Source organism: Callithrix jacchus, chromosome 15 (genome assembly GCF_049354715.1).
Source record: "Callithrix jacchus isolate 240 chromosome 15, calJac240_pri, whole genome shotgun sequence".
NCBI classification, from domain to species: domain Eukaryota; kingdom Metazoa; phylum Chordata; class Mammalia; order Primates; family Cebidae; genus Callithrix; species Callithrix jacchus.
The window spans coordinates 15,428,022-15,448,642 of NC_133516.1; the positions used below are offsets into that span (position 1 = coordinate 15,428,022).

Here is a 20,621-nt window from a genome sequence, read left to right on the forward strand (position 1 = left end):
CTAGGCAAAACCATCCAGGACATAGGAGTAGGCAAGGACTTCATGAACAAAACACCAAAAGCATTGGCAACAAAAGCCAAAATAGACAAATGGGACCTAATGAAACTCCACAGCTTCTGCACGGCAAAACAAACAGTCACTAGAGTGAATCGGCAACCAACAGAATGGGAAGAAATTTTTGCAGTTTACCCATCTGACAAAGGGCTGATATCCAGAATTTACAAAGAACTCAAACAGATTTATAGGAAAAAAACAAACAAGCCCATTCAAAAGTGGGCAAAGGATATGAACAGACACTTTACGAAAGAAGACATATATGAGGCCAACAGTCATATGAAAAAATGCTCATCGTCACTGGTCATCAGAGAGATGCAAATCAAAACCACATTGAGATACCATCTCACGCCATTAAAATGGCGATCATTAAAAAATCTGGAGACAACAGATGCTGGAGAGGATGTGGAGAAAAAGGAACACTTTTACACTGTTGGTGAGAGTGTAAATTGGTTCAACCATTGTGGAAGACAGTGTGGCGATTCCTCAAGGCCTTAGAAATAGAAATTCCATTTGACCCAGCAATCCCATTACTGGGTATATATCCAAAGGACTATAAATCGTTCTACCATAAGGACACATGTACACGAATGTTCATTGCAGCACTGTTTACAATAACAAAGACCTGGAATCAACCCAAATGTCCATTGATAATAGACTGGATTGGAAAAATGTGGCACATATACACCATGGAATATTATGCAGCAATCAGAAATGATGAGTTTGTGTCGTTTGTAGGGACATGGATGAATCTGGAGAACATCATCCTCAGCAAACTGACACAAGAACAGAAAATGAAACACTGCATATTCTCACTCATAGGCGGGTGATGAAAAATGAGAACACATGGACACAGGGAGGGGTGTACTAAACACTGGGGTCTGTTGGGGGGAAAAGGGGAGGGCCAGTGGGAGGGGGAGGTGAGGAGGGATAGCCTGGGGAGAAATGCCAAATGTGGGTGAAGGGGAGAAAGGAAGCAAAACACACTGCCATGTGTGTACCTACGCAACTGTCTTGCATGTTCTGCTCATGTACCCCAAAACCTAAAATGCAATAAAAAATTAAAAAAAAAAAAAAAAAGAAAAGAAACAACAAGTTATTGCACCTCACTTCCTACCATTAAGAAGAAAGCCTCATGCTTGGGAGGCTTCTTTGGTTTATAGAGAAGTACTTAGTGATATTGCTCTGACCAATTTACCAGATAACATGGAAGACTGTCAGCTCTGATTCACAGTACCTATAAGATGCAATTCCGTATTGCTTGGGCAACATGATTGAGCAGACCCTATTGATATTAGTTATCTGTGATGGAAGAATTCACCATGTGGAGCTTATGACAAACCCCAGTAAGAGAATCATATGGTAGACCCCAGAGTCCTGGAGCAAGGCCATGCCATCTACAGAGGAGACCTTAAAAACAGCTCCTGGCATGCCACTTCCCTAAGAGAGATGGAGCATCTGACAAGTGACCATGTGGCCAAAGCTACCCAGCATGAGCTAAGTAGTATCTAACCTACCAAGTCATAAAGCTGGCAAGCCTAACAGCAATCATGATAATGGAAGCCGTACATCTGGGATTATGTGTGAGCAGGGCCAGAGGGTGAATGTAAGCTATGTTAATAGATGGCCCAGACCCCATGACATCCATCACCCTTATACCAATGTCTCTCCCCTAGACAAGACTTGTGGCCACATGGAGTGTGCCTTACAGACAAGCTGACAGAGAAGAGGAAAGGGCTAAGACCGATTCAAGGAAGTGTAAGCTTGGTTTAGGGGTGCTAGCCAAAAATGGACTGCTGTGGCACTGTAGTCCCATTCAGGGTAGTCCCAAAAATCAATGGTAAAGAGAAATCCTCTCATTAGACTGAGCACATGGTCATTCACTTTGTGTGGGAAGAGGAGTGGCCTGAAGTAGGAGTATATAACTCAGGCTATGAAAAATGATGACTAGGCTGGTTGGCCAGGGGCCTGAAAAAAAGAGTGTAAGACTGGGGACTGGGGAAAGAGCACATAGATATGGACCTACAGGAGTGGGCCTACGGAGTCAAGACCTTTGCAATGCAGGTTAGTGCCCACTAGGGGGCATCCACCATGGAAGAGGTACTTCACTCTGTGAAGACAGGGTTCCTTTCTTCAGGATGCAGCCCTAAATCAAAGACTTTTATATGAGTTGATATCCCTAATAGGTAGGATACATGGGCCCAGAAACCAAGGAATTAGACTGGGAAAGGTCCTGCATACCAGCATTCCCAGTGTCCCACTTGGCAATTAATGCTTGTCATTGCTGCAACATTAGGCTCTGTGGTTCCCCGAGGGAAACACTTGCACCAGGGGACATGGCAAGTGTCCCATTAAACTTTAAGCCTTGGCTCCTGCCTAGTCACCTTGGGCTCCTCGTGCTAAAAGACCAGAAGGCAATGTCCCCACACTAGCTGGGGTGATTGACCAGCTTGTAGAGGGAGGTAGGGCTGCTGTTCCACAGTGAAGGCAGGGCAGAATAAGTCTGACACTCTGGTGACCTGCTGGGGGCTTGTCATGGTGCTCTCCTGCCTACTTTTGGTGTTAAGTTGGTGAATGCAGCAGCCATGGCTTGAGAACAGCAAAATGACCAGAAACTTGGGGATGATGGTTTGGGTCATCCTACCAGGTTAGACACCTTGACTGGCAAAGGCAACAGTTAAGAAGAATATAAAATGAATGACCTTGAGGCCAGCTGCAGCTACTCAGGCAATATACCATCCCTCTAGTCTGTAGTGAAGAGACCAACCAGAATTTCAGAAGAGCTGTTCCCAGGTGGACTGGACTTATACAAAGCCAGTAGAGTTGATCAGTGCAAGAGGATGCTCTGGTGTATCACTCAGATCTCTCCTTTTAGGGCCAAGGCCCCCATTTCCTTAAGCTGCCATGAATGTTGGCTGCTGAATGCTCACATCTGAGCCTTCCAGGAATTGCCCCTTGCTGAAGGGAGCTTCTGGCCCAAAAGGCTGGGGATCCTTGGCTCAATTTGGGACAATTCAGAAGAATCATCTCAGCTCCAGAGCACCCTGGTAGAATTGGCTGAGGCCTCTGTTGCATCTGCATGGCAGCTCAGCTCTTCTCTCTGCTCATTCCAGCTTCCTCACTCCCTTACAGGTGTTGTTCCCAAGAGCAAGCAAACAAACATCCACAAAAAAACACCTGTCACAGAATCTGTTTCCCAGGGAGTCTCACCCCCAAGAGTCCAGAATTTTCTCCATGCTCTTGACATCAGTAGGGGCATTTGCCCATCCACACAATGGTTCAACTACTGTAGATGAGGGAGGACAATAAAAAGTAGAGCTCCTACTAACCCTGCATGAGCATATAGGATGAGCAAGACATCAACCTTGCAGTGGAAGTCACCAAGCTCTGATGAATGTTTGTTACCACAGTACAATCTAACCCACCTGACTGATACAGAATCAACACAATGATTCTGCCTTTAAAAGTTTATAGATTCTGGTTCCCATTCAGAGGCGGCCACTCTTAATGCATGAAACAAATGTAGTTCTCCACTTCTGGAGTCAAGCTAGAGTCAAGCTAGAGTCAAATAGAGTCAAAGAGGCTCAGTGCCATCATATGGTTTTTTCTTTTTCTTAAATTTAATTTTAATTATTTTTGAGACAGAGTCTTGCTCTGTTGCCCAGGCTAGAGTGCAGTGGCACAATCTTGGCTCACCACAACCTTCACCTCATGGGTTCAAGCCTCCTGAGTAGCTGGGATTATAGTCATGTATCACCATGCCCAGATAAAATTGGAGCTCTTCTTGAGCCTGACTGAGAATTGCAGGATGGAACTCAGAGTTGCTTGGGGTGCTTGTCAGACAAGTCTGGGACAAGGGAATGAATTACCAGTCTGCAGGTCCTGGTTAGAATCGGCTGGCTAATTTACATGTGTTTTCAGGTCACTGCCAAGAGCTTTTTGCAGGCAATCCAGATGGGTCTGGACTCAAGTGAGAAGTGAGTCATCAGTGCCTGTGTCAATGAGAAAAATAAAGATTAATAAGTCTGTGTTGGGTTCCATGTCTTTTTTTAGTGGGAGGCATGAATCCAAGGCAAAGGCCTTGGTACTACACAGGGAATTCTTTGACAACAGCCCTTGTTAAGGACCTTTCCAAGGAGTTTTAAGCAGTGATTTTTGCTGATGAAAGTTGACCAGGCAGGGAGTTTTACAATATGGTCCTATCTGTGTGGGTGGGTGGAAAAAATTTCTTGAGCCTGTGATTCATTTCTGACCTCCTCGTTAGTGTCCTGCAATATAACACAGTGTTATCTGGCTTAGGAATGTGCTCCTGGCCTTAGCTGCTGAGGAAGAAACCACAGTCTCATCTGCTAATCTTTCATGAGAGTTAAGTTTTGGGAATTCATTTATTGTCTAATCAGAGCCAAAGGCAGTACATCTGGCCTCTTCAATCCATTTTCTGCACAAGTCTTGGTCAGCTTATTATTTTTAATCCCATTTTGCTATTTTACTACCTCTGCTGACTGCAGACAATGTGGGCATTGACAACATTAAAGATCCTTTAGGCTTTATAACTTTAAGAACCAATCTATCAAACATGTGTCCCTGTGGCTGTAGAGTATTGTAAACCTAGTAACGAGATTTTCTGGAGGTTGTTTGATGGTCACCACTGCGTCAGCCTTGGAACACAGGTATGTTTTCTACCCATTTTGAAGAGACATATAGAAAACTTTCTTCCCAGTGGATTACCATCTGCAGCAGCAATATTGGAAAAGCAATTTCAGTTGTGTGGTTTGTGAATCAGAAATAAAAGCAGCAGCTCTGGTGCAACACCATTCAAAAGAAATACAATGCAAATGACATATACCAGTGTGAATTTTCTAGAAGACACATTAGAGCCAGTGAAAACGAGTAGATGAAATTAATACTACAACTTATTTAACCCAATGAATCAAAACATCATTTAAACAAGTATCTCACTATTAATGAGATATTTTGGGTTGCTTATTCAGACTAGATCTTCAAAATTCAGTGTATATTTCAGGCTTACAGCACATTTCGATTCCAACTAGCCTCATCTGAAATGCTCAGTCGCCACATATTGACAGTGGCTGTTGTACTGCATAGCACGCCTTTTATGGATATCGATAGTTCCACTTTTGCCTGTAAGTCAGTGGTTTGCCACCTTTGCTGGCATGGAATTATATCAATGCCAGTATAATAGATTTTCATCTAATTAATGTGGGAGTAGAAGAAGGAGATTGCCTAGGTATCAGTATATTTTATATCTCCCTGGGTGATTCTAACGCATAATGAGGGCTGAGAACCACAGCTCTACACTGTAGCAGTTTTGTACCCCAGGTCTTCAAATTATGCAAAGGTAACAAACCTGAAGCCCTGCCACTCTCACCCAGGTTGATAATCTGCCCACCATCTTCCCTCACTGCTGTAAGCTCAGCTCTGGTCCCAGACTCTAGACCAACAACCTCAGTTTGGGAAGCTGGGTTGAGGAGCTCTGGGGCAGCCTTGTTGCCGCATCATCCACACTTTAGTTGCCGGCCTCACTCTGACCCTTTGGCTCTGGCTCTGACAAATCTGATTCTGCCATTATTTTTTACATTTTTACCAAGAAGAGTGAGCTTGAATGAGTCTGCCTTCATCATTGGATTGTGCCCTATGTCTAAGTCTCTCGACTGCCTTCTGGGAAACTGCTCAGTGTCTCTAACCTTGTCAGTTCTCTCTCAGGCCCTCTGCTGTCCTATCTACTTGCCTTGTCTGAGAAGACCTACTGTTGGACTCTACCCTTTCTCTCAACTATTGGGACACTTATCACCTCTTACCAGGTCCTTCTAATGCAGCAAACTCACCGTCCTCCTTTTCTCCCCTTGCCAGGCCCCATGTCTCTGGATACCAGGTCCCACCAGTCTGGCTGTTCCCTTCATCCTGCCTGCTTTCTCCCAGCACCTGCTCCAGCTTCCCTCCCTCTCAACAACCTGCCCTGGCCAGTTCGCACCATAGCATCTTCAGCCCAGGCCCCTTTAGCACTCCATCACAATGGCTCATTCGGCTATATCTCGGCACTTCAACCTGTCCAGCAAACAGGCAGCTCTGCTTATTTCTATTTTAATCCCTCTCTTTTACTCTTTTATTTTACTTTCTTTTCTTTCTTTCTTTTTTTTTTTTTTTTTTTTTTTTAGTCTCTTCTCCAGTTGCTTCTTCTGCTCTGCATCTGCCATACCCAGAGGAGGAAATAAAGTCTAATAGTGGAACAAACACATTTCCCACACGAACCACAAAAGGTATTTGCCTCTGAAAGAACTTACTGCCTGTGGCTGCTTCAGGGGCGTGAATAAGGACTACAAAGCCAGCCGAGAAAATCCCTCCAGGAAATTTCATTTCAAGCTTGTAGAGTTTTCCCTCACAGCTTCTTGCACAGGGGTCATGCACGTTTTTTCCCAAAAGTACTGAGTATTGCTATCATCAGCCCTGGCAGTTCTGCTATGAAGGTATAGAACCCTTGGCCGAAACGTTAATAATTTTCATGCTACGTTGCAAAAGCTAGCAGCTGGTGTCCCCAGAGTCAAACTTGTCAGATAAATAAAATAAAGGCTGTGAGGCTGTTATCTAAAACCTACCACAATTCTATTCCCAACAGAGATTTAGGGAGAGATGAAGACAGAATAATAATTTCTAAATCAGTTTGTCACACACACACAGGCCAGGACTAAGGAGGCTCTTTTGTGTGAAGGAGGGCAGGAGGGGTGACTTTCTCCAGCTGCTCCGGGCCACAGGGTGTAATTTCTGGAGCAGCTGGCCACTCTGGCTCTGTCCTTGGCTCTCTCCTAAAACTACTGAAGCATAAATTGGCCTGGCCACTGGACAAATGTCAAGGTTGTCTGGAATCACTCAATGCTGTCCATTCACTTGAAATGCTAGAACTTAGCAGCAGGAATGGATGGGGTGAGCATTGCAGAACAGTGGCATGAAGACTGTGGACTCCTGGAAGATGGATGGATGGATGGATGGATGGATGGATGGATGGATGGATGGATGGGGGCTGATTACACTGACCATGAATAGAATTTGCCCTTCTCTCTTGTATATAGTGAGATCATATTTTGAAACATCAATGGGTATACTTTTCATCCCTGCTATGTTTTTATTTTTTGGCTTTTCCACCATTAAAAAGTAAGAGATAATAAACATTATCTTCTTCACAGGATTGCCATGATAATTAAATGAGATGATCTGGGGAAAGCTGTTTAGCCTTGGTATTAATTTATAGTAAGGGATCAATAGATGGCAGCTATTGTCATTATCCACCATTAAAAAGTAAGAGATAATAATAGTATCTTCTTCACAGGACTGCCATGAGAATTAAGTGAGATGATCTGGGGAAAGCTGTTTAGCTCCAGTATTAATTTACAGCAAGGGATCAATAGATGGCAGCTATTGTCATTATCCTCCCCATTTGCTGCTAGTAAGTTGGTAGTACCTTGATCACTCCTGCCCCACTAGAAAGCAGCTGCTGGCTTGAATTTCTCCAGACCCTCACTCTTCCCTCTTAGAGGGAGAACAGCACCACTGAGGCTTCCCAGCACCAGTGTAGACCAGTCCTTCCCTCCCTCAAGTGGTCACACTGTCTGAGCTGGAAGGAAAAGAGAGCTGTGTGTATACTGGGGTTAGGGTTATAGAAGAGGTCTGCTCTTTGGTTTTGAAAATTATAACTACAGGAGAATTCCCGTATAGTTTCTCAAAAAATCTTATAGGAATGGAAGCTCTCACTGTTCATTTTAGGAGTCCAAGCAAGCCCTGTGGTTCTGATGGCCCTTCAGACAGGAAAGAAATGCAGAATGAAGTGGGTACAGAAGAGCTGGCAGTTCATCCTCCCTCAGCTCCTCTCCTGGGATTCTTCAAATAAACAGACCTGAAGTGATTCTCTGCAAATGGAGAGGCATCCCTTGCTCCCACCACTCCTGTACTGGCTCCAAAGATCTCTGCTTGCCCCAAATGTCAAATATAGTTCAAAAGGAAGCAGATCATAACTGGAATCTGGCTCTGTCAGTCACTAGCTGTGTCTCTTGGGCAAATTAATTCTCCCCTCCAAGCCCCTGAGCTGAGGGAGAAGAAAGAAGACAGGGCAGTTTTTGAGAAGTGGTGTTATCTGAGTTGAGTGGAAAGATGCTGGGGAAATCAGCCTTTTTGGCTAGAGGCAGACTCTGAACTCCTCCAGGGGTCTTCTAAGTCCAAAGCCCCCAAAGAAGTCGGGGCTGAGAGCAGATAGAGCCCTCTGTGGCTGTGCAGATGGAGACAGCTTGATGAGAGCCAAGCCCCCTCCTCCCTATGTGCAACCTGCTGCTGATAGAGACAGCAAAGGCTGGACTTTGGCAGAAAGGTGGCTTGTCAAGTAGGCAGCCTCCATGCATGCTTAAGACCTAAATTTCTTTTTCAAAAAGTACATATACTAATTCCAAGAGGACTGTTCTTGAAAGCAGAACAGCTGCTGCATTTTCTCCATGAAGATGTCACCTGTAACTCTCACAACTTTTGTTTTTCTGATGCTAGGCAACATTAATAACAAACCGTTTTCACCAGTAAAAACTTTCATCTGCAATCATAGTTAATCTGCACGTTTTTAAAAACTGTATTTCAGAAAGGATCTCCAGTCCTTCAACGTAATATCCAAAACACTAGTTCTGCTATGAGAGATATAAACACGTAAGTGAGGTAGATAAGGCTTGCAGCTGGGAAGAGATCCATTTGTCATGAACATGCAGAGCAGTGGTGGGAGCAGTGAGGTGGCAGAGAACCCAGGTGCCCCTTAAAGAACACACCCAATGGCCATGTGCGGTGGCTCACGCCTGTAATCCCAGCACTTTGGGAGGCCAAGATGGGCAGATTACCTGAGGTTGGGAGTTCAAGACCAGCCTGACCAACATGGAGAAACCCTGTCTCTACTAAAAATACAAAATTACCTGGGCGTGGTGGTGCATGTCTATAATCCCAGCTACTCGGCAATTAGATTAGTGAAAGTAAGATTTTTTATTTTGTAAGATTTTTCTCAGGATTCTCTTAATAAAGAGATGTTCTGGATCACTTATAAAATAGTCTGATTTACAAAAAGCTCATCTGTTCGCAACATGAAATGTTTGTGAAAGCACAGTGGTTGGCTGCTACAAGAAAGGAGGGATCTACCGTTTATATGAAAATGGCAGAGGCAACGTCCGGGTGACTTGCAGAAGCACTTTTCCTGGAATTCTCAGAAGAGTTTATTTCCTAAGGGATTGTCCTAGTGAATCATCACTATGACCAGTACAACTGAGATGATTGTCAGCTTATGAGTAAAGTGTTGAGGAAGGAACAGGGAATATTTTGTCACACCAGCATCAAAGATGATGGAGGATGTTGGAGATGGACCAGGACTAGTGAAGCAAGCTTGTGTGAGACTGCGACAGGGCTTCGGCCTGGAGAGGGGTCATCAGCCAGGAACCAGACAGCCAGTTAAGAATCAAGGAATTCATGGAAGCCAAAGGATAAGGCAAAGCTGTGGTTCTGAGGTCAGTAAAGAACTAGGGGCTCTAGCTGGGTGCAGTGGCTCACACCTGTAATCACAGCACTTTGGGAGGCCAAGGCGGGCAGATCATGAGGTCAGGAGTTTGAGACCAGCCTGACCAGTGTGGTGAAACCCTGCATCTACTTAAAATACAGAAATTAGCTGGGTTTGGTGGTGGGAACCTATAATCCCAGCTACTCAGGAGGCTGAAGCAGGAGAATCTCTTGAACCTGGGAGATGGAGGTTACAGTGAGCTGAAATCGTGCCATTGTACTCCAGCCTGGGCAACAGATGGAGACTCTGTCTCAAAAAACAAACAAACAACAAAAAAAACAAAAAACACTAGGGACTCAAATGTCCTGAGACTTCATGCAGAAACCAGAGTTACAGGTAATATGAAGACTGGAGTATTCCTTGGCTCCAGCCAAGGAACCTCAGGCCCTGTAGGCATGGAACAGATGAACCACATGTTACAGGTATGGGATCACTTGTCTGCAAGGTAGAACCAGAGGTCGGGCTGGAAACAGGGACTCACATGTAATGGTTTATCTTTGGAAAGGATGATGCCATAATGTCCAAAGAACAGGAAATTAAATTTTATTCTCTGCTGCCTCCCCGTCTATCTATACTCCCAAGATCTAATCTTTCTGTAATTCTTGTAACCTGGGTAAGGTACATAGTCAACTTGTCAGGTATCCAATAAGAGAGATAAGATGCTCTTTCCAGAGCCACGTCTACAGCATATTACTGGACTGAAGGGAGTTCTCCCAGGAAGGAAATTAAAACTCGAGGACCTCAGCATTTGACTTGCCTTTTTCCTTCCTGCTGCTGCAAAGCTGCAGATAAGGTAACTGGTACCCTAGCTTGGAGAAGACCCAGATGGTCTCCACCAAGGAGGCACAAGAGATGTCAATAGTCTCTTCTGCCTAACCTATCACTTTGGGATATTGAAAGCAAGTAAGAAAGCAGGAAGAGAGACAGTGGCCCAAAGCACTCTCTGCCTGCTTCAAGCATTTAACACAGAGTTATTCCTGAGTACAGGTATCCTGAGCAGAATGACTAATAGGGAGAAGATGATTGCAGATCAAGCTTCTACATAGTATTGTGCATATTTGGGTTAATGCAAGTGAGAAAGGGGAAAGAAAAAGGAGAAGAAGCAAAAGATCCCAGCCAAAGCGAATTACTGCAGATATTTTGTTCTTCTGTATCAGGTAGCACTGATGATATATTTTTTTTTACTTATAAAACATAATAGGAGTAATAAATAGCAATATATGGATAGCAACATAAATGTACATATTACAAAATAACTTTTAGTGTCATTATTTTATTATTTATTTTTATTTTTTGACATGGAGTTCTGCTCTGTTGCCCAGGCTGGAGTGCAGTGGCACGATCTTGGCTCACTGCAACCTCCACTTCCTGGGTTCAAGCGATTCTTCTGCCTCAGCCTCCTGAGTAGCTGAGATTACAGGCATGTGCCACCATGCCTGGCTAATTTCTGCATTTTTAGTAGAGATAGGGTTTTACCATGTTGCCAGGGCTGGTCTTGAACATCTGACCTCAGGTGACCTGCCTGCCTCAGCCTCCCAATGTGCTGGGATTACAGGCATGAGCCATTGTGCCCGGCCTAGTGTCATAATTTTATGTAAAACAATACATAATAATACTTTATTAATATGTGACTAATGGTAAGATGGCTTGTTTTTCTGCCATCTCATTTATACTTTTAGCAATTTTATTTTCTATTAATATAATTGAAGGCAATGTGAGTTGCTCTCGGCAAATGAAAGACTGAAAGTTGATCATTGATTTTTTAATTTTGAGAAGAATATGATGATGCAACTGTTACTGAGCAATTTCGAGTTTTTATAGACTATGGAAACAAATAAATTTATCAGATAGGCTGGACGCGGTGACTTATGCCTGTAATCCCAGCATTTGGGGAGGCCAAGACAAGCAGATCACGAGGTCAAGAGATCCAGTCCATCCTGGACAACATAACTTACTAAAATACAAAAATACAAAAATTAGCCAGGCGAGGTGACACGTCCCTGTAGTCCCAACTACTCAGAAGGCTGAGGCAGGAGAACCGCTTGAACCTGGGAGTTAGAGGTTGCAGTAAGCCAATATTACGCCACTGCACTATAGCCTGGGCAACAAGAGCAAAACTCTGTCTCAAAAGCAAAAAAAAAAATCAGATAAAATTTCTAGTAAATTATTTTGAAATATATAAATTTTAGTATATCCACAGCTAGTGATTCTCATGACCAATTTTTCTAAAAAGATTTCACTCTTCTTATAAATCAATTTCATGTAGTCTGAATTTAAAGTAATTTTATACAATGGCTTTAAAATTTTCATCTAATATTTTCTGTCACTTGTGAAAGTCATGCAAGAAACCAAAAGTGGCTTCATGGCTTTACACAACGCAGGCTGTTTATGCATTCTATCACTACATCCTCAATTACAAAGGAAATGATTTATAAAATTGTCCTTGTTATTTAAAAAATTGGTTCACCTAACACTTTGTATGAAAATCATGTTCTTTTCCATTGAATGCAATAAACTTTAAATTTAATTTCTATTTCAAGGCTGTGGGTCTTTTCTTTGCACTGTTACAGCAGTTTCCAAAACCAGGGTCTAATCTCATTAAAGAATAATTCCTTGGGATGCTTTACTGCAGTGTATATGCCTTTATGTTGTAATAATTTACAAAGTTTACTGCCCGAGTGCTGGCATTAACTGGCTTGGCATTCAGGCCACCATTAATATTTGTGCAGATGGTGCAGAGATGGTGCTAGGGTTTGAATATTTGTGTCCCCTTCAAAACATATGTTGAAACTTAACCCCCAATGCAACAGTATTTTGAGGTGGGGGCTTTAGGCGGTAATTATGGCATGAGGGCAGATCTCTTATGAATGGAATTATCAACATTATAAAAGAGGTTCCAGGGCTGGGTGCAGTGGCTCATGCCTATAATCCCAGTACTTTGGGAGGCTGAGGCGAGCGGATCACGAGATCAGGAGTTCAAGACCAGCCAGGCCAACATGGCAAAACCCCATCTCTAATAAAAATACAAAATTAGCCAGGCATGGTGGCATATGTCTGTAATCCCATCTACTTGGAAGCTGAGGCAGGAGAACCGCTTGAATCCAAGAGATGGAGGTCCCGAGATCGTGCCATTGCGTTCCAGCCCGGGCAACAAGAACGAAACTCCGTTTGAAAAAAAAAGTACTAAAAAGAAGTTCAAGGGAGCTATTCAGCCCTTTTGTTATTCCTCTCTTTCTCCACATAAGGACACAGCACTCTTCCCTTTTGCCCTTTTAACCCCTCTGCCTTGTGTGGGGACAAAACAAGAAGGCCCTAGTCACCAAATGCTAGCGTCTTGATCTTGAACATCCCAGCCTTGGGAACTGTAAGAAATACATTTCTGTTCTTCATAGTTTACTCAGTCTCATCTGTTTTGGTGGAACAGCACTAACAAACTAAGACAGAAGGGTTCTGGGGACAGGTGGGTGATCTGGCTGCCACCAGTGATCCTGCCACTCCTCTCACAGAGTCCTCTCTCTCTCAGCGCCATGGCTGCATGGGCCACCACTGTGGCTCTGCTACTGCTGCACTGTCATCGTTTTCAGTCTTGGCCTGGGTCCTGCTGCAGGCTGCCAGGCCAACCACTTGGCATGCATGTGCCCCTGCCCACTGTGGTGGTGAACTCAGGCCCATGCCTATCCCACTGCCATCGTGGGATCCTCTGCCCCCACCCATGCACCATGCCACTGCTGTCTGACTTCATTTACAAAACACAAGAGCAGTATAAAATTGGTAAAATAAAAAAAATCATAGCAGTGACAGCAGAGTGTTAAAACAAGCACAGGGCTCCCTGTGAGGATGGGTCTAGGTGATGGCATGGGCTACACTCCCACGAAGCCAGCCCTGCTTGTGAAACAGGGTCAGGAATGTGATGGGGGCCCCATGCTGGATCTGACATGTCTGGGCAGGCGTAACTGAGTAGTAGGGTTAAGTCCTCCACATCACTCTTCTGTTTTTCCTGTACAAAAAGCACAAGGAAGTGTGTGCTTCACAAAGGACTGGGTTGGGAGAATAAGATGTGTCAATTCCTGGACCCTGGCCCAGCCCCAAGGATGGGCATCTGACTGAGCCCTTTGCAGAGTAAGATTACAAGCAGAAGCTGAAGGAGCCATTTTTCTCAAGGGCCCTGTGGATGTGGAGAAACCTACAGGGACGCCTGGGGGCTCCTGCATGGCTAAGAGCAGTAAGCCAGGTACTGGGCCACTGAGTGCTCCAGAAAGACTCAGTTGCTCTGGTCTCTCAGGGCAGCTGCTCTTGGGGCACTGCCATAGCTTTTCACTATAGAGATCAGCAGCAGCAGGTATGGCAGCATCCTGACCTCACAGGCCTTCCTGCCTTGCATTGAGGAGCCAGGCAGGAGAGGAGCAGGACCTGTAGGAAGCCGGGATGATATAAGACTATTTATGAACTGTGTGAGGCATGCTCAGCAAAGGGGGAAGAACTGGTAAAACAGGGTTAGAATCATTCCTGGAACTCTGTTTGTAACCAAGTGTCCTAGGGAAGACTGGTTACAGATGTGATCTTGGTGTTGAGCATTTAAAGGTCCAAGATGGACCACCTCTCTGAAGGTCGATGATGTGAGTAAGTAGGGGAGAGATACCTTTTAACCTCGTGGGAAGAGAAGAGACATTCTAACCGTAAAAGCTGCCTAGGGAAGGCATGGGCTGCCTTCACTCAATTCCAACACAGACTGTGGGACTCTGGGTTTTGAATCGTGGGGAGAAGACATAGGGAGAGGGTGGGAGTAAGAAGAGGGGGTGTTTTTCAAAGTGCTGCTGGAGAAACTACTTGCATCAGCAACATTTATTTATTTATTTATTTTTGAGATGGAGTCTTGCTCTGTTGCCCAGGCTGGAGTACAGTGGCATGATCTCAGCTTACTACAACCTCCACCTCCTAGGTTCAAGCAAGTCTCCTGCCTCAGCCTCCCAAGTAGCTGGGATTACAGGCGCATGCCACCACGCCCCGCTAATTTTTGTATTTTTAGTAGAGTCAGTGTTTCACCACGTTGGTCAGGCTGGTCTCGACCTTCTGACCCACCTTGGCCTCCCAAAGTGCTGGGATAACAGGTGTGAGCCACCGTGCCCAGCCTGCATCAGCAACATTTTTACAGGAGGGTGTTGAAATGTAGACTCCTGGCCTCTGCAGAAATTCTATTTCAGTGGGTCCGAATATGGCCTGGGAATTTGCATCTTTGACACACACCCCTAACATTTCTAATGTGCACCTTAGTCTTTACACCTGAAAGACTTGCTGCCTCTATATCTCAGCATTTTTCCTTGACACATGCACCTGGCATTTCTAATGTACATTAAAGTTTGAGAACCACTATACTAAGATCTTTGCAGCTATAAGACTTGATGCTTCTACATCTCAGCACTGTTCTCTCTGCCCCTGCAATGATTGCAGAGAGAATCTGAGTCTATAACCCACCCTGGTCCCCCATACCTAAACATAAGATACTACAAAAATGAGCAGAAGACAGAGTGAGTCTTCTACTAATTTTTTTTAGCATAAATTTTCTTTTCACAAAAAAACACTTCAACAGTTTTTCAGGATCTGGCTTTGTAATCCAAACAACTCAAGCACTAAAAGGCATAGGGACTGACAATGACTCTCTCCTTGACCAAATTTTAGCTGGGCTCCTCTGAGCCTTCTTCTCAGCTGGGCTCAACCTGCTGTGCACCTTTCCTGAGTCCCTCCTACTGCTGACAGATCTATTGGACTAGTCTTGAATACAGTCTTCTTTGCAGGACTGTATTCCGGTCTGAACAAGTATCAGAATGATTTTTATCTTTAACATGTATGATGTCACAACTCCATATCTCCATCTGGATGACTGCATCCAGACTCATCATTGGATCCCTAGGCCTCTCACCCAGGACCCCAGGTGACCACCTTTGAAGCTTTCGTCTTCCCTCCTGACTGACTGATCGGAGCTCCACTGGTGAGCCTGACTCCTGATCCAATCCAGGGCTCCAGATGACAGTCTGTTGAAGAATGGGAAGCACAGATTTTGATTCTTGAGATTCGGAGTATATTCTCGAAGTTGGGTTAAGTGTCCTAGGCTTCTCTGCTTGTAAGAACTGGGCTACAATCCCAAGCAAACAAAAGGCTGGGTTGGAATCTCAGGTTTCTCTGTAAGAAACAGGCTAGGTGGCCCAGCATGGTAGCTCACGCCTACAATCCCAGCACTTTGGGAGGCCGATGTGGGCAGATCACCTGAGGTCAGGAGTTCAACACCAGCCTGACCAACATGCAGAAACCCCATTTCTACTAAAAACACAAAATTAGCCCGGTGTCGTGGTGTATGCCTGTAATCCCAGCTACTCAGGAGGCTGAAGCAGGAGAATTGCTTGAACCCAGGATGTGGAGGTTGCAGTAAGCTGAGATTGCACCATTGCACTCCAGCCTGGGTAACAGAGAGAGACTCCATCTTAAAAAAAAAAAAAGAAAGAAAGAAAAAAGAAAAGCAAGAGGTTGGGTTAGATTCCCAGGCTTTTCTGTTTTAAGACAGAGAGCTGGGATTAGAGTGCCAGGCTCCATTGTCTGCGAGGTATCATGAGTTATGAACATGGGAGCTTTTCAGTGGACTGAACCTCGCACCATCCTCCTTCTGAAACCCCTGCTGACTCTGTGCGCCACTGCCTATGCATTAACTCTGTGTGCTTCCTTTCTTGATGATATAATTTTACTAAGGCTAGTTTGGGACTTCAGTGACTTCCCTAAAGTAGCATCTATAAAACCTCTATCTTCTCTTTGCTCCATTCCTCCTTCTTTTTGATATGTCCTCCTTTAAACCCCTACCTCCTTCACATTTTTGTTCAGTCCTGCCAGACTTTTCCCTTCCCACTCCCGCCCCTCAGCTACCTACACTCACTGGAGCCCCGCTGGAGACTCTATGGGACTCAAGGGCCCCCCCCAAGAGCAATTACATTACATTATCTTAAAAGTTTCCTCCATCGTATTGGTAAAAAATACTTTTGCTCTCACATTGGTCAGGTAACAACTTGTTCCATTCACTAAAAACACGATTTGGATAAAAAAATTAAAGTGCAGTAAAGACGAGAGCCAATCATTTTATATAAACCGGTGAGCTTTGTATTACTGTGTTTACCTGACTGATGGCTACAATTTTAGAATGGAAGCTATAAGTTCTCCATTTACATCTATCTGTATGTTCATATATGTATATATGTATGTTATGCATATGTGATATTTTCCTCCTGATGGTATTATTCAATTAATTTATAAAACCTTATAAAGAAGCTCTATTCTGATAGGCTTAGGAACAAATTGTTTCTATCAATTAAATATTTATAAAGCTTTCAGAAATATAGGAATTAACCCCCAATTTTTTAAGTTCATGTGACTTTGGGAAATATTTGTTAGATAAAACTAGTTTAAAATTATTGATTCAATAAAATAGCTGCTTCTGAGTTATCACATGTATTATATTGATGTGAGTAGAATAAAATTTTATAAATGAACTTTTTGACAATAATTATGTTTTATAATATCTGCCTAAAAATGGTTTCCAAAATCTTTTTAGCAATTTGCAATCTTAAAATTATGCCAAGTAATAGATATTCATTAAATATCTAGGTTATTTCTAAGTCAGATAACTACTGAAAATTTATTGCTAAGCGTAAGTTTAATTGTATGTACTTTTGGCTTCTTATTTTCATATGGGCCTGTTAATAAACATTCTTTCTGCCACATTAAAACAACTGCACTGTGAAGAAGCACATATCTATAAAAACAGTGAGACTGTATATTCATAAAATTGGCTGATCTGCTATATAATGTTGGTACGTGACAGATAATTCACAATCACAATTATCTATAACCTAGTTTTTTCTGCTACCAAAAAAGGAGGTTACTTATGGTTAAAAATTTTAATCAACATATTTAAATAAAACCACTAGAACTAATAAAGGCAAAGGGAAGTGCCTTGCAGGCACAGTTTGCAAAGTAGGAAGAATGTGTTTTTGTTATAGGAAAAATAAAAATAACTGTCTTAAAGTGAAAGACACTATTCTTTCCAGAATGAGAAAGAGGAAAACATAGAACAAAACTAAATAGATATAAAAATTTATAAAAGGAATATTAGGCCAGAGCAATTAGGCAAGACAATAAGTAAAGCGCATCCAAACTGGAAAGAAAGAAATCAAATTAGCTTTCTCAGATTACATAATGTTAGTCCTAGAAAAATTGAAAGACTCCACTAAAACACTGATAAACTAATAAATTCAGCAAAGGTTCAGGATACAAAATCAACATACAAACTGAGTGTGGTGGCTCACGCCTGTAATTCCAGCACTTTGAGATGCCAGGGTGGGTGGATTGGTTGAGCCCTGGAGTTTGATACCAGCCTGGTTAACATGGAAAAACCTAGTCTCTACAAAAAATTTAAAAATTAACCATATGTGGTTTTGTGCACCTATAGTCCCACCTACTTGGGAGGCTAAGGTTGGGACGGTTGCTTGAGCCCAGGAGGTCGAGACTGCAGTGAGCCATGATTGTGCCACTACACTCTAGCCTGGGTGACAGAACAAGACCCTGTTTCGGGGCGGGGTGGGGGGGAAGGAACAAACTAAAGAACATACAAATGCAAAAATCAGTAGCATTTATATTACCCAGCAGTGAATAAGTTGAAAAATGAGAAAGCCATCCCATTTACAATAGCTACAAAAAATACAAAATATCTAGGAATCCATTTAATCAAAGAAGTGAAAGATCTATATAAGAAAAACTATAAAACTCTGATGAAAGAAGTGGAAGAAGACACTGAAAAATGAAAGCTATTTCATACTCATGGGTTGGAAATTTAATATTGTTAGAATAATACTCAGAGCAATTCACAGATTCAATGCAATCCCTATCAAAATGCCTACGTTATATATCTACTATGTACCCACGGAAATGTTTGAAAAAATTTTTTTAAATAAAACAAAACAATGGCATGCTTCACAGAAATGGAAAAAACAATCCTAAAAGTTATATGAAATTACAACAGACCTCAAATAGCCAAAGCAATCCTAAGCAAAAAGAACAAATCTGGAGGTGTCCCACTACCTGACTTCAAAATTTCCTACAAAGCCATAGTAACCAGAACAGCATGGTACTGGCATAAAAACAGACACACAGACCAATGGAACAGAATAAAGAACCCATATAAATCCCACACATTTACAACCAATTCATCTTTGACAAAGGCACCAAGAACATACAAGAGGGAAAGGACAGTCTTTTCAATAAATGGTACTGGGAAAACTGGATAATTACATGCAGAAACATGAAAATAAACTCCTATCTTTCACCACATGAGCAAATCAAAACGAATTATTTAAAGATGTAAATATAAGGCCTGAAACTATGAAACTACTAGGAGAAAACATAGGGAAAATGCTCCAGGACATTGGTTGGGCAAAGATTTCCCATGTAAGACCTCAAAAGCAAAGGGAACTAAAAAAGAGACAACTTTTATTATATCAAGCTAACAAGCTTTTTTTTTTTTTTAATTATAAATTCTTCGATGTTGCAGAGTGGGCAGGGGTGGGGAGACATGAGTGTGGGCATAGAAGGTCTTATTGAGGAAAGCACATTTAAGATGACAGCAGTTCTTGAAGGATAGGGAGTCTTCTAGCAAATAGTACCGAAGGACTACTGCTGGCAGAATACTGGTAAGAAACATTGAATTCAAAGCCTTGAGGTCAAGAAAGAGTGGGTTTGAAGAACTGAAAAATGACGAGTGTACCAAGGAAAGAAAATAACATGGAATGATGTAGAAAAATAGGCAGGAATCAGCCATTGCAAGGCCTTATAAAACATTTTAAAGTGGTTAGAATTTTTCTTTTTTAAAAATTTTGTTTTAGGTTCAGGGATACATGTGCAGCTTTGTTATACAGGAAATTTGTGTCACAGGGATTTGATGTATAGATTATTTTGTCACCCAGGTAATAAATATAGTACTCAACAAGTAGTTTTTCAATCCTTTCCTTTCTCCCACCCTTCACTCTCAAGTACCTATGTGTCCATATATACTCAATGTTTAGCTCCCACTTGTAAGTGAGAACAATGCATTATTAGGTTTTCTGTTCCTATATTAGTTTGCTTAAGACAATGGCCTCCAGCTTCCTCCATGTTGCTGAAAAGGATGTAATCTCATTCTCTTTTATGGTTGTGTAGTAGTATTCCATGGGCGTATGTAAAACATTTGCTTTATCCAGTCTATCATTGATGAGCATTTAGGTTGATTCCATGTCTTTGCTATCCTGAATAGTGCTGCTGTGAACATACAGGTGCATGTGTCTTTACAGTAGAACAATTTTTATTCCTTTGGGTACATACCCAATAATGGGATTGCTGGGTAGAATGGTAATACTGTTTTAAGTTCTTTGAGAAATCTCCAGACTGCTTTCAACAATGGCTGAACTATAATAGTTTACATTCCCACCAGCAATGTTTAAGTGTTCCCTGTTCTCTACAATCTTGGAGTTGTTACTTTGCTAAAATCTGTTATTTTTTGACTTTTTATTTTTATTTTTCTAACTCCTTGAGGTTAGTGCTTAAATAATTGTGTATTCATATATCACTGGATTCAATTTTCTACTCTTTTGCTTAGGATTTTTGCATCTATATTTATGAGAAGGATTACTCTATTTTAATATTTCTTGTTACATCCTTGTCAGATTTTGGCATCAGTTTATATCTTCATTAGTAGTTCTAGAAATTTAATCTATTTTATTATTCTTTTTTTTTAATGGATTGGAGGTTTCAGTGGGATGGGAGAATCACAAGGAATCAGGTGCTCAGAGGAATGTATTGAGTAGAGGTGAGGAACTAGGATGTTGAAAAGTAAAAAAAGGGGAGAAGGAGAGGAAGAAAGATGAAGAAAAAGAGGGAGAGAGAACAGGAATATTGCTTCATTCTAAAAATG

At 42.4% G+C, this 20,621-nt stretch overlaps 1 long non-coding RNA gene across 1 annotated transcript in view; it reads right to left on the reverse strand.

Moving 5' to 3' along the window:
- LOC128929703 (uncharacterized) overlaps positions 1-20,621 on the reverse strand; it is a 149,539-nt gene that overhangs the window by 68,734 nt on the left and 60,184 nt on the right. The window contains exon 3 of the long non-coding RNA XR_008476689.2: positions 3,924-4,046. This is a non-coding gene — a long non-coding RNA (uncharacterized LOC128929703). The remainder of the gene's footprint in view (positions 1-3,923; positions 4,047-20,621) is intronic.